The sequence below is a fragment of the Dipodomys spectabilis genome, unplaced genomic scaffold (genome assembly GCF_019054845.1).
Source record: "Dipodomys spectabilis isolate Male_0828 unplaced genomic scaffold, ASM1905484v1 ptg000319l, whole genome shotgun sequence".
In the NCBI taxonomy this organism is placed as follows: Eukaryota; Metazoa; Chordata; class Mammalia; order Rodentia; family Heteromyidae; genus Dipodomys; species Dipodomys spectabilis.
This window is the reverse complement of record NW_024870996.1, coordinates 532439-546427: the sequence shown is the minus strand read 5'-3', so window position 1 is coordinate 546427 and position 13989 is coordinate 532439.

Here is a 13989-nt window from a genome sequence, read left to right as displayed (position 1 = left end):
ATCAACCCACAGGCAGGCCACATTTGAAATAGAATGAAATCAGAGAATAGGCATTCACAATCTGACTATTACATCATAATTACAATGTCAAGTAACAATAGTATGGTGATATTGTAGGTTGGTGTTGTCACAATGAGCTGATGGTGTCATTATGACAATGTGGTGTCTCTAGAGCTATGAATCACAAAGATTTAAGGAAGAAGCAAAAACAGTGGTAACATGCAGGGAGCCGGGACAAACGCCATCACTAGATGGCGCCCACTTCCTTGCAGCTTAGAGGTAAACAACTCCACATTAGGCAGTGCTTGGCGGGACTGCGGGTCCCTAGCTTTGCACATGCACCACCATTGTAAATCCTGAGCCAATCCCGTGGCACCTGGTGACGGTAGAAGGCGGACAGCCAATCCTGAAGCGATCCGTGTTCCAAACCCTATATAAGCGGCTGCATTTCCTTGCTCGCTCTCTTGTGCTCAAGCTCTCCCTTCAACTAAAAGGCTCTCCAATAAAGTGTGATCTGAGAAGACTCCTGGTGTGGTGGTCGTTCTTCCTCGCTGGCCGAGAAGGCGTTCGCCGCAGTAACAAGTATGTAAATGCGGATACTGAACTTGTGAAAATATTTACATGCTCAGACATCTGTATGTTTATATCTGGTTATTTAACACCCTGGTAAATTGCCACTGGCGACTGCCTAAAACTATCTTGAAAATCAATGGGACCTCAGCCTGACAAACTTAGAAAGTTTACATCAGTTAAGTTTTGGAAAGCTCCAACATGTAGTTAAGGTGCATATGCAAGGATCCTCACCTGGTGAATTTCGGGATTTCACTGAGGCAAAGTCTGGAAAGTATTGGTATCAGTATTTGTTCATACTATTGTGCACTTTTTCAGACTGGATGGAGGCATTTCTGACAAAATCTGAAACTGCTCAGGTAACAGCTAAAAAATGACTCCATTTTTTAAAAAATGACTCCAAATTCCTCAATTTGGCTTACCTTTAATAGTAAGGTTCAACAATGGCCTGGCCTTCATGACCCAATTTACTCAATTATTAGATAAGGCTCTAGGAATAAATAGGAAGTTACATTGTATTTATAGACTTCAGAGTATATAGCAGGTATAAATAATGAATAGGACCTTAAAGAAAATTTTAAATCAGTTACAGAGCCTGGCCATGACTGGGTAAGCCTACTCCCTTTTGCTCTCCTTCAAGCAAGATGCACCCCTTATGTTAAAGGATACACTCTATTCCAAATAATTTATGGTAGATTAATCCTTTGATTCCTAAACTTTGGGAAAATATATTAATCGAATTGTCTAAACACAATCGTGTACAGTTCCTGCAGGCTTTACAACATGTTCCTTTATGTGCCTATCCTGTGGTATGTGAGGCCCACTGGCATCCTGAGGAAAAATGACTCTTTCTTGTATGGACAGCTGGTGTAGGTTAAAAGGCATTGCTCTCTTGAATGGGAACCCATATGGAAAGTACCTTGTTCAGTGGTGATAACTACACCATCACCTATTAATGTTGCAGGAAAGCAGCATTGAATTCATCATATCAAGTGAAACCAGCAATGCCACCATACCCAGCGAAGGCTTCAAGATGGACTGTTCATAGACACTCAGATGATCCATTAAGGATAAGACTTACCAAGTGTTAATTAGCTTTAACTAGTGCAATTCTATATTTTCCTCCTTGTCATTGTGTAACTTGCATTTTCAGCCTTTCCAAGGCGGGAGAGAAGGTAAAGTTTAGGATTTGGTAAACAGTGTATAAAGCATTTGATTGGACATGAAATTGAGTGGGGAATGTAATAACCAGCAGGGCCCTAATTATCATGGCCCCATGTCCCAGCCCTCTAGAGAAGATAGGGCATGCCACTGTAGTGTGTAGGACATGCTGCTGGATGGTATTGGAGTGTATAACACCATATGGTTAGCTATGAAGGAATAATTGGACAGTGGACAGTTTGGGAATGAAGGTTGAAAATTGTTAAGCAGGAGACACATTGGAGTCAGGGAGGGGAACAGCATACATATAACCTGGGTGCTCAGGGTGATAGAAGAGGAGAAAATTAGGTGAAACACCTGGAGGGAAGGAAGTGCTGAGTCAGAAGGCGGGAAAGACTTGGGGGAAGAAGAAGTTGAGGGAGAGCAGGAGGGGAAGCATGGCAACTGGATACTGCAGCAGAGCAAGACAGGCCTATGGTGAGTGGAGAGCCCTGAAGAGATGAAGAAAGTCATGGAAGGGAAAAGGGAAAGACCTGGAAGAAAGGACAGTTCTGTAAAGAAGGAGGGAGGAATGGAAAAGTAAAAAGCATTGCCCTTTGAAGTTGGAGCTTTGGAGATCATAATTTTGGGGTCTGGTCGTTTGTAGATCAATTAACAAAGGGCAGGGCTGAAGAATGGAACTCTGAAGTTGGGTGGTCATAGCTGCTTTTTACTCTGAGTACACACTCTAGGACACAGTATTCACAGGCCACTTAAAAAATTATGTATGTATGTATGCAGGCATGCATATATGTATGTATGTATGTATGTATTTTTAATTTGAAAATACCATACAGAGGGGTTGCAATTACATGAGAAATGTAATGAGTGCATTAATTATCAAGCATTGTTGCCTCCACCTTTGGTTCACAGGCCACTTTCTATTGTGAATAAATATGTTTATCTTAAATGTGTCTTCATTGATTGTCTTGTTCTTGAAGTCACAATATGATCATAATGTCACAACAGCAGTGTAATGTCACAGTGCTGATGAAGTACCAATGGATTTGGGATGTCACAATGAGCTTGTAATATCACAATGATATGTGCAATTTCAGTTGCTACTAGTTCACAACAAGTTTCCGTGTTCAAGGAAGGAGCTGGAACTCCAAAACCCATTAGGTCATGATGTTATTAGGTCACGATGAATTATGGAGCTCATTTCTGGCCAGCACCATATTGGAAACATAGTTGATTTTAGGGCCTGGCATCTTGCTTTCATGCTGAGGGAAGTAAACCCCCCTGCCCATCACCTGCCTCCCAGGTAATAGTCTTGCCCATATCCCTGGAGGCAGGGGTGGGCATTTTGTTGATAGGTTACTGAATTTGTGATTCCATTGCCTGGACTGGGAATTTCCTGATGATTTGATCTCTGCACCAACCTATTTAGGCCTGAACCACCTAGACATCATTATGCCATGCCACTTGACTCCCTGATCATGACCTGTGTCCTGTCTCCCAGCTCATCTTCGGTCATCATGGCATCCCAATTCAGCTCTCCATACCATTGTTGGTAAGGTTTTTGTTATATCTTTTCTCTTTAGCATGTTTCCTAGATGTATGTGTATTTGCATGCTGAATGTCTTTGAAACGGTTGGCTACCTGCAGCCTGTAAACGGTATCATAAATACAACAATGTGCTATATTTCAAAATTAGGCTTCTGGGATGATTTCCCTTACAACAGTGATATCACAATGGTGATTTCAAAATGTCATGTCATAATAATGTTTTGAAATCACCATTAGCTCTTGATGCCTATTGTGACGAAATCACAGTAGGTTTGAGATATCACAAAGGGTTATGGATAGCAAAATGGATCCAAGATCACAATTTTAATTAATTCATAATGAGTATATGAGTTCACAGAGAGTCTGTGATGTCTCCAAAGCTTCTATTGTGAAAACTGTGATGAAGTCCTAACAGGTTTTTGATGTCACTATGTGACAGAATGGCCATAACATCTGGCAGTGTGATGTCAGAGTGGTCATGATATCACAGAAGATTTCTTGTATCACATATCATATCTGCAATATTATCAGTTTGAAACAAATTATAAGCTCACAAAGGGTCTAAGGTATCACAATGGTATCATATAAACAAAGTTGGTGGATAGCTTTGTGATGTCACAGTGGGTTATTGATATCATTATGGCAATGTGATGTTACAAGTTATTAGTTAACAAAGTGTTTCTGATATAACACCTGCCGCATTTGAAATAGAATGAAAGCACAGAATAGATATTCACAATGTGTCTATGTCGTCACAATGCAATACGATGTCATAGGGTATGATGTGATTGTAGTTTTGTGATATCACAATGGGCTGATGCTCTCATAATGACAATGTGATGTCAAACAGGCGATGTCACAAGGGATTTCTGATTGGCAGATTAAATCTCCATATTCATAAGTCACAAGGAATATATGGGTACACTAGAGACTATTGTGTCACAAAGGCGATGTGTTTTTTAAAAGTGCTGAGAGGTCATAATAGTTTTAATCAATCACTCTTGTAGAAACCACTTTTATTGTTCCAGTGAAAAGTCCAAGGCTAGCGATCCACATCACATGTGCCATAATAGTAAAGAGAGTGGATCAGATGGGAAAAAATTCATGCGGCTAAGTTAAGGAGACCGATTAGAACTCTCAAAATTGTCTTTAGCATCAACTGCAGCAGCTGCTACCACGACTGTCAAATCAAGAGAGTCTGGAACAAAGTCACCAGAAGTGCTGTGTGAGCAGATTATACTAATCACCAGCAACAACTGAAAAGGAGCAAAGGTCATCCTGCTCATCACAGACATTAGCACACCGTAGATGGCCTGGAAACCAAGGGAAAGGTGTGGGTACCACACAAGCAATATTTCCTCAATCCTTTTCATGGAGCAACGGTGGGAAATTTGCCCCTCCCTATCCTCAAGAGAAGAACTCCATTCTTGATAATGACAAAGACTTGGACAGAGCACCCCATAACTCAGGCCTTGGAAGAAGCCAATAGGAGCCATTTAACAGATCAAAGGAACCTGATATGCCAGGAAGAGGAATCTTTGCCCATGGAGGAGTGACTTTGATCACTGTGTAGACAGAGTGACAGGCTACCCCACCACTCTAACACAATCAGTAGACCTAGCTGCCTGAGAGTAAAAGAAAAACAATTCGAAACTTAGTAAACATAAATCCTGAGAATGGCTACAGGCTGGACTATATGAGTGTCTCAGGAGCTAGACCGCCAGGGAAAAGCTATTCATTCTGACAGGCCTCAACGCTACCCTGAGCTGAGTCCCATCACAGCAACTCCAGGCTAGAAAAAAGCACCATCTCTCTCTTTTGTGATACTCAACGCAAATCACCCTCTCATTGAATTAGCCTGGAAGGGTGTCATAAAATCCTTGGTAAGGAAGAACTTCATTCTCCCTGCTGAAACAAACTGATTTAAGAAAACAATAAAGCCACAGGAAAACCAAACACTACAACAAACCAGAGACTCCACCAAGAGACTAGTTAAGGACTCCGGGGAGACACAAGATCCGCCCCACCTCACCCCTCGCACATACAGTTGATATATAATCCAGAGGAGAGTTCCCAAAATCCTCTATAAGCACTACTACACATGCTGAATGAAAAGTTTGAAAGCCTGCAAAGGTATCTGTGTGAACATGATAGGGAAATGCAAGAGCAGATTAATACAGGAATTTGAAGAGCATGAGGAGGTTGATCACAGAGTAATTGAGGAATTGCATCTAGTGCAGAATTACCTATCATGCCAACAGGTACTGTATTGAATGTCTCCTGTACTGAATGTTCAGAATTTGAAAATGAGTAGTTTGTAGTTATAGCAATTTTGAAAAACACACATATTCTGTCCTCTTAACAGCTTACTTTTAAAAGTTATGGATTTCCATAGAATTAAACTGTTTTCTGTTTTACTATGAGATAATACTAAAATTATCTTTTTTCAAAATAAAGACAAGTGTATTGTAAAAATATTGTATCGTTTGATTCCATTCAAGTTGATAACCCTCTTATAAAGAAGAGGTGATTAATTCAAATTAGATGGCAAATAGTATTAATTTTTTAAAAGGTAATACACATAGAATAACATTTACTATACAAATATAGTGAAATTATATTTTATGTAGCTTATTTTTAAAATTTTATTTTATTTTCATGGTGATGTACAGAGGAGTTACAATAACTAAGTTAGTGAACATATAACTTGTCAAGCTGCTTACTCCCACCCTTATTTTTTCATATTATTCTCAATACTGCTCACAAGTTGTACAGTAAATTTACAACATATTGTCTTGTGAGTATTGCTATTGCCTTGGTTTGCCCTTTGCCCTTTTTCTCAACAGATAAATGTATATAAAATACACCTGGTACCAAAATCAAATACAGGAGGGGATAAGGGATAAATCATAGGGAGAAAATGCACACAAAAAAGAAATCACAGACTACATTAAAAACAACAACCACAAAGGAAATCCTCTATTACCATATCTTGGAGTTAATACTTTGCTTAGCATCATTTATATGGTCATATATACATAGCTATTGAGCCATTCTGCTCATCTAGGACTGTTCTAGATATTTCCTAATTATTCCAAATGAAGGAAACCATAGAATCTTTTTCTTTGTGTCTTGCTTTATTTTACTCTATAGGAGTTTTCCATGTCTTTCCTTTTCCTTATGAATTGGGTGATGTCATTCTTTCTGATGGAAGCATAGAATTCCACTGGCTATATATAAAATATTTTCTTGATTCATTCATCTCCTGAGGAGCATATTGGTTTTAAAGATGATTACATGTAAATATCACTTAGGAAAATTCAAAAATAACCGATGTCACTGTCATAGACATTCTGAAATCATGATTTCTAAGTAAGATGGGATTTTGTGGTGGTAGAAAGATTGAGATATCTGGATGTCTAGTGTATATCTTGCACTGAATTTGGCAGGAAGATATCTGATACAATATAGGATAAAATGGCAATGAGAAAATATTCACTTGAGAAAGATGTAGGAGGCTGCCAGAAGTATGAAGAAGTCCAGATAATTTTTAAGAATTTAGAAATGCAAGATCAAGTATGTCTCTTTAAAATAAAAATTATGTATGTGGAAGGGGAAGAGGACAAGCTCAAGTATAGGAAAACATTACCTATGGGGCTGGGAAGGTGGCTCAGTGGTAGAATGCTAACCTTGCATGCCTGAGGCCCTGGGTTCGATTCCTCAGCACCACATAAGCAAAAAGAAAAAAAGCCGGAAGTGGTGCTGTGGCTCAAGTGGTAGAGCGCTTGCCTTGAGCTGAAGAGCTGAGGGACAGCGCCCAGGCCCAGAATTCAGGCCCCACGACCGGACCCCCCCCCCAAAAAAAAGAAAAGAAAAACATTACCTATAACTTCCAGATTAAAATCAGATCTATATAATATGTTCCACTTTATTTAGATACATGCAAACTATGTACTTGGTTTTCCCACTTTACTGCTCCAAAATAAATGAAGACTTGTAAGAAAAGTTACGTGATTGTCATTACTTCAACATGAAGAATAACTGTGATGAGCCCTCTTTTTCTCACTTTGCTCTTGGTAAATAGTGCCTGACTTGAAGACGTTGTGGCTGATTAGAAAGTCAGAGTTAGGGGACTTCTATTTTTACGATTATCCTACTACGTTTTAAAGCACTTTTCCCCTACTACATTGCCTAAAGCTGTACTTTGAATACACCCTCACGCCTGAGCACATTATTTGAAATTACACTCCAGCATGTCCTTAGCACATTCTATTTTGTGCTAATGTTTTGTTGCACATTCTTTTTGAATTCATCTATTCTATTTCCATTTCATCTGTACAAACTGCTAAGAACATTGTTCAACTACCACTTCTTGTTTGCACATGCCCAGTCTATATCTTAAGGAACTTTGTGCATGTTAAGCAATAGGGTAACAGTCATTATCTGAAGAGGAATGTTCCACAGTATATCCCTAAGCCCACATTAGAAAATGTAGAATTTAAAACTTTTTGAGACAAACAGTATTATTAGAATTGAAAGGCTCCTTGGGGACTTTTTCTTGGAGCTGATTAGTTTACCCAGGAGAAACACAAATATCCATAACCTTTGGAACTAATTAGTAAGGAATATAATTAACACTGATTTGTAGATGTTGTGTTATTCAATGTCACCATTGTATTGTTGTTATGTCAGAATCCTTCCCTTGCAAATGTGTATGAGGAAATGAACGAAGGGCATTAAGGAAAAATGTCTTATCTTTTTAGGCATTTAGTCCTACTGGTAGGTTAATTTCTGAACTCATTCAATAAAAGCTTGAAATTTATAAGAGCACTTCCTACATATAAGAATGTATGGCAGGTTGATTTATAGGGTTATTATAGCATAGAGATATCCTAAGAGGAACTACATTTAAATACAGTATAATGAAATTATATGTGTCAATGACTAATGAGGCATTTTCTATTCTTAAGAAGAATCGACTCTAGGAATCTTCAGTAACATCAGTAGTGCTGTATGTTCAACCTAATACTTGGTGTTACTTGTCCTACATTTATAGTGGATTGAAATATCTAAGCATATTTTACTAAAATCCCAAACTGATGTGGATACATTTGTAACTCTTTTACATGAATAAATTAGGTTTATCTGTACTGTAGTTCAATCTATAATCTGGCTAAACAAAGTCTTCAAAAATATTCACAGAGTAAATGTAAGTAAAGTTCATGACCCTTATAACTGTATAATGGTTTTAAGGTCAGAATAAAAGCATTTGTTCCCAACATTTATAATCTACAGGGACTGTTGAATTCATGAATCCAGAGTTTTATGGCTTCATATGCACATCTCAAAATTTTACTAATGTGCATTACATGTCTGCCAGTTCACCAACACACTATTCTTATTGAACTTGTCTATGTACTTTTACTTTTCAAATCCAAATACGATATTTCCTTCAATATGTCTGTAACAGTTTTGATCTTTTCTTCCTTCAAAATGTTTCCTTTGTTTACTTTTCTAAATTTGTTTTTATTACTTTCCAGTTTATTTATCTCTTTCTTCCAATCATGTCCACACTGGTACTCACAGTGCTCACCATGGTGTCAGAAATTTCCCTTTCTTCTTCCTTTTAATAATACCCCCTATTTTAGTATTTTTTTCCATAATCCTGGTCTTGGATATTTTGATGATGACTATACAGACTTATCTTTTCAACGGTTTAATATAAACTTTAGAACTATAATAGAGTTTCCCTCCCCTAAATCCATCATTTCCACCTGTCATCCTTACCACCTCACTAACACTGATGCCAGGCCACAGATGTAGAAGCACTTTATATTTTTCCTTACCCTTCTACTCCCGCCCATTAGATAACATGGATGATCAAGATTTTCCCAATTTCTGTCACTAATATGATTTGTATGTACTCCTTTTTATGCTCCTGTTTCAAGTACTCATCACTGGTCAACTAGTCCTAGAATAAGCTTTTACAAATTATGTTTTTTTCCCCTTGTAATCTTATCATATTGGTCCTCTTTATCACCAAATGACTCTTATTTTAAGCACCCAGAGTGAAGAGCTCAGATACAAATTCTAGTATCATTATTTATTCACTATATTAACTGTTGACCTTACATTTCTCATTTGCAAATGGATGTAATCTACCAGAAATATTGAAGAATATATTTGTTTACTTTTAGAGCAAGAAAAGGAAAAGTGAAGTGTCCTTATATTTTCCACGTTAACTTAAAAATAAGGCAAGAGTCAAATTCAGTTTGTTGTTGCAAAGTCACAAATTGTTTCATGCAGAAATAAAAATAAATTTTAATTTCTGGCTCTAAGGCTCTTGTTCTTTTAAGGCAACTATAATATTTAAGTGGCATTTTGTAAATTTTATTATGTGGTTACAGCTGTATCAAAGAACTTACTCAAATGTATCATTGGAAAACATTGGTTTTTGAATAGAATCTCTATGAGAATATTAATTGAACTAATCATAGTAAGTTGAAAACTAAATCTTAGTCTATCAAAATTTTGTTATTGCCTATTTGTTGCCAAGTGTTCTTCATAAATTTATATATAGATTTATTTTATACATAGATTTTTCTCCAATGTGCTGGATAGAAATTAATAGTTACAACAATTTCTGCCTAATGATGGAAGTATGCATGTGGCATCTGTGGTTACCAACTAGGGATATGTAATGAAGCCACTGGCTAAGTGGGTGTTGAAAGACTTTCTTCTAAGTTCCCAAGGCTAGAAAAAGCAAGATCATTTGATAACAGGAAGGATCCATCTTATTTCCCCTATGTGTGATAATCAACATGTGGAAATAAACCATTTTATTTATAAGGAAACAATACCACTAAGAAGAATGAGTATACATTAGAGGTTACAGGAATAGCATTAGAGTTTTTACTGTCTCTACAATTTCATATGAATGTATTTCTTGATATTGAAACTCTCCTCTTTAGTGTATACAATACAAAGTTGTTTAGTACCATGTAATCGATATGGGAAATCTAGCTTCAAAGTTGTCTAAGTTGTTTTTCACAACATTGATATTATCAGGGTAGTCACTGTGGTCAGTCATCATCATCTTCATAAAAATTATTTTTAGCATCATAAGTGCCATTTATTGAAAGTCTGATATGTATCTATGATTTTGCTATTATTTTATTTTGATTCATAATTTTAATGTTACCAATGTGCATGCATCCATATCAAAATTTGTTTATAAACTCACACAAAAACTGTGCTAAAATAGGTCATAAGTATGTGAGTTCACAGAAGGAGGTTTATGTCTCTATGGCCATGAATTTTCCAAAATGTTATAAGTTCATACTAAGTTTTTGAAAAGTTCTCAAACAGTGATCACATTGGTAATGTGATGTCAATATATCATGTATAATAATATTTTGATGGCACAATTAATTTGTGATGCCATAATTGTGATGAAATCACAGTAGGTTTGTACTTATGCAATGGATTTGTAATGTCACAACGACATTCCGGATCTCAATTGTAATTAACTCACAAACAATATATGAGTTCACAATGGGACTGTAATGTCTCCAAAGGCATTTATTTTCACAAATGTGATGAAGTCCTAAGAGCTATTTAATGTCAAAATGTGACACAATGGTTATGACATCTGGCAGTGTGATGCCAGAATGATCATGATGTCACAGTGGATTTTTGATAGCCTATGTCATATACGAAATATGAGGTTGAATACATATGCACTCACAAATGCTTAAGATATCACAATGGCTGCATATCACAAAATTTATGAGGGCAGGCTAGGTTTATGATGTCACAGTGGGTTAGTCATATAACCATGCCAAAGGGATGTTACAGTGGTTATGAGGTCACAATGGCTTTCTGATAACCCACATGACACATTTAAAACAGAATAAAATCACAGAATAGGTATTCATGTGTCTATGACATCACAGTGACAATATAATATCATAATACTACTATACTAGTGTAGTTTGGTGATGATACTTTTAATTTATGGTGTCTTAAAGACAATGTGATATCACACTTGTGATAATGTCACAAAGGTTCATGATGTTATATGAACATATCTGATCTCAATTCTCATTATTTCTCAATGGGATTGTGGGTAAACAAAGGGGCTGTGCCACAAAGGCCATTTTTTTTTCACAGGAGCTAATATATCATAATAGGTTTGGGGTATCACTCTGTGATTGTGAGGTCACAATAGCAAGACATTTCACAATCACCAATAGTGCTTCCTGGATTCATGCTATCTTAATCTTCACCATAGATAATCCAGAAGATATGGTGCCAGCCTTGAATACAAGGAGCTAGATATGTGATATGTGAAAACAAGAATGAGAAAGTGTTATGCTGTCATGAAAAATGGCAATAACTCCCAAAGCTATCTACAAATTCATTACAATAACTATCAACATTCCAACCTCATTCTTCAAGGAAATAGAAGAGGCAATCCAAAATTTAATATGGAAAAATAAAAAAACCCCTGCAAATAGCAAAAATGATCCTTAACAGAAAGAACAGTGCTGAAGGAATATCAATACCAAATTTCAAACTTTACTACAAAGTCATAGTAATCAAAACAGCTTGGTACTGGCACAAAAACAGACCTCAGGACCAATGGAATAGAATTGAAAACCCAGAAATCAACACACAAACTTAGAGTCATCTAATCTTCGATAAGGGAGCTAAAAAAAAAATAGCCTGGAAGAAAGATAGCCTCTTCAGTAAATGGTGCTGGCAAAGTTGTTTAATCACTGGTAGATAATTAAAACTAGATCTTTATCTATCACCCTTCACTAGCCTCAACAGCTATCAAAGATCTCAGAGTGAAAGAAATCACTCTGAAAACATTACAGGATGGAATAAGAGAAACTCTAGGTCTCATTGGCACAGGTCAAAATGTTCGTAATAGAGACCCAGAAACACAACAAATCAAAGAAAGGTTGGACAAATGGGATTGCATGAAGCTGCAGAGCTTCTGCCTGTCAAAGGACATAGCTATCAAGATGAAGAGAAAGCCCATGGATTGAGAGAAGATCTTCACTAACCATATAATGGACAAGGATCTCATATCTAAAATATACCTGGAACTCAAAAAATCAAATCCCCTAACAACATATCCTAAAAGAAAAGAGAGACACTTCTCTGAAGGAGAAAGAAGATTGGACAATAGACTCATGAAGAAATGCTCAATCTCCATAGCCATAAAAGAAATACAAATCAAAACACTGAAATACTACCTCATTTCAGTTAGAATGGCTATAATCAAGAACTCTAATAACAAGAGATGCTGGAGGGGATGTGGCCAGTGAGAACCCTACTCCTATTTTGGCGGGAGTGTAAACTTGTTCAATCACTTCATTTCCTCAAAAGACTTCACATAGAGCTCCCCTATGACACAGCAATCACACTTTTGGGCATTTACTCGAGTTATCACAAACAAGACCATAGTAAATCCACCAGCCCAACTATGTTGATTGCAGCATTATTTACCATAGCTAAGATGTGGAACCAACCCAGATTGCCAGTAGATGAATGGATCAAGAGAATGACATTGCCTCATTTGTTAGGAAATGGAAAGACTTGGAAAAAATTATATTAAATGAAGTAAACCAGGCCGAAAGAAACATAAGTCCAATGGTTTCCTTTATTTACAATAACTAGTGTATGTTTGGGACCAGCGGAAAAGGTCAATAAATTGATGTTAGGTAGAATGAACCCCACGATAAGAAGTCAAATGGTTTTCCTTTCTTGCTATTGTTTCTAACATACTTATATGATATGGCTTTGTTGCTTTGTATGTCCCTTCCCATGGAATAACTCCTGTTTTTATTGCATTTGATGTTGGTATAATTTGTAGAGGGGAAGGGAAAAAAGAAATTGTTTAAATAGGGATAGAGTTGGACCCATTGCAACAATGAGTTTGTACAAGACATTATGTCAAAAAACGAACTTTATAACTTTGGAGTGGGGATGGGAGGGGGTCGGGGGTTGGGGGTGACATGGGAAAGGATGGTAACGGGAAACAAAGGAGGAGGCAACAATGGTTGTCTCAAATATTAAATCATTGTTTAATTCTTTGTGCTGAACTCTGTTAATATGTGTACACTTAATCCTTTCTAATTACATATCAATTTATTTGTGCAATTCTTTCTTATGCATGTTTTTGAAGTAATTGATTGGAGAAAGTGCAATCTATTTTCAACCTATACCTCCTCAGTTTCAAATACAGAAATTTTCTCACATTAATTAGGGAAGCATCCATGCTCCCATTATTGTAATAGAAATAACCCAAACGTACATATGGGGCATATATCACCTTGAAAGAATATTTATAATAAATTATATTTTTACCTAAGTCCTGTCTACACTACTGTCTCTCTCTAATACACTAAGATACTCATTATGTTCTCTAACATCTGCAAGGTTGCATATATTGATGTCCCTTTTCAGAAGTCAGTCTTCAGCAACTCCTCACATTGCCATGTTGAATTTCTATATTCACATAGATAGGTGATATTCATATATTTATGAAAGTATAGCTAACTGTATATCATTGTATATCTTTCCTTTATCACTTAATACTATGACTGTAACTATATTATCAACATCTGCATTTTTCATACATCCTAAAGGAAAAAAGCTTTGCTCTGATTAAACAGAGGCAATGATATACATAACATA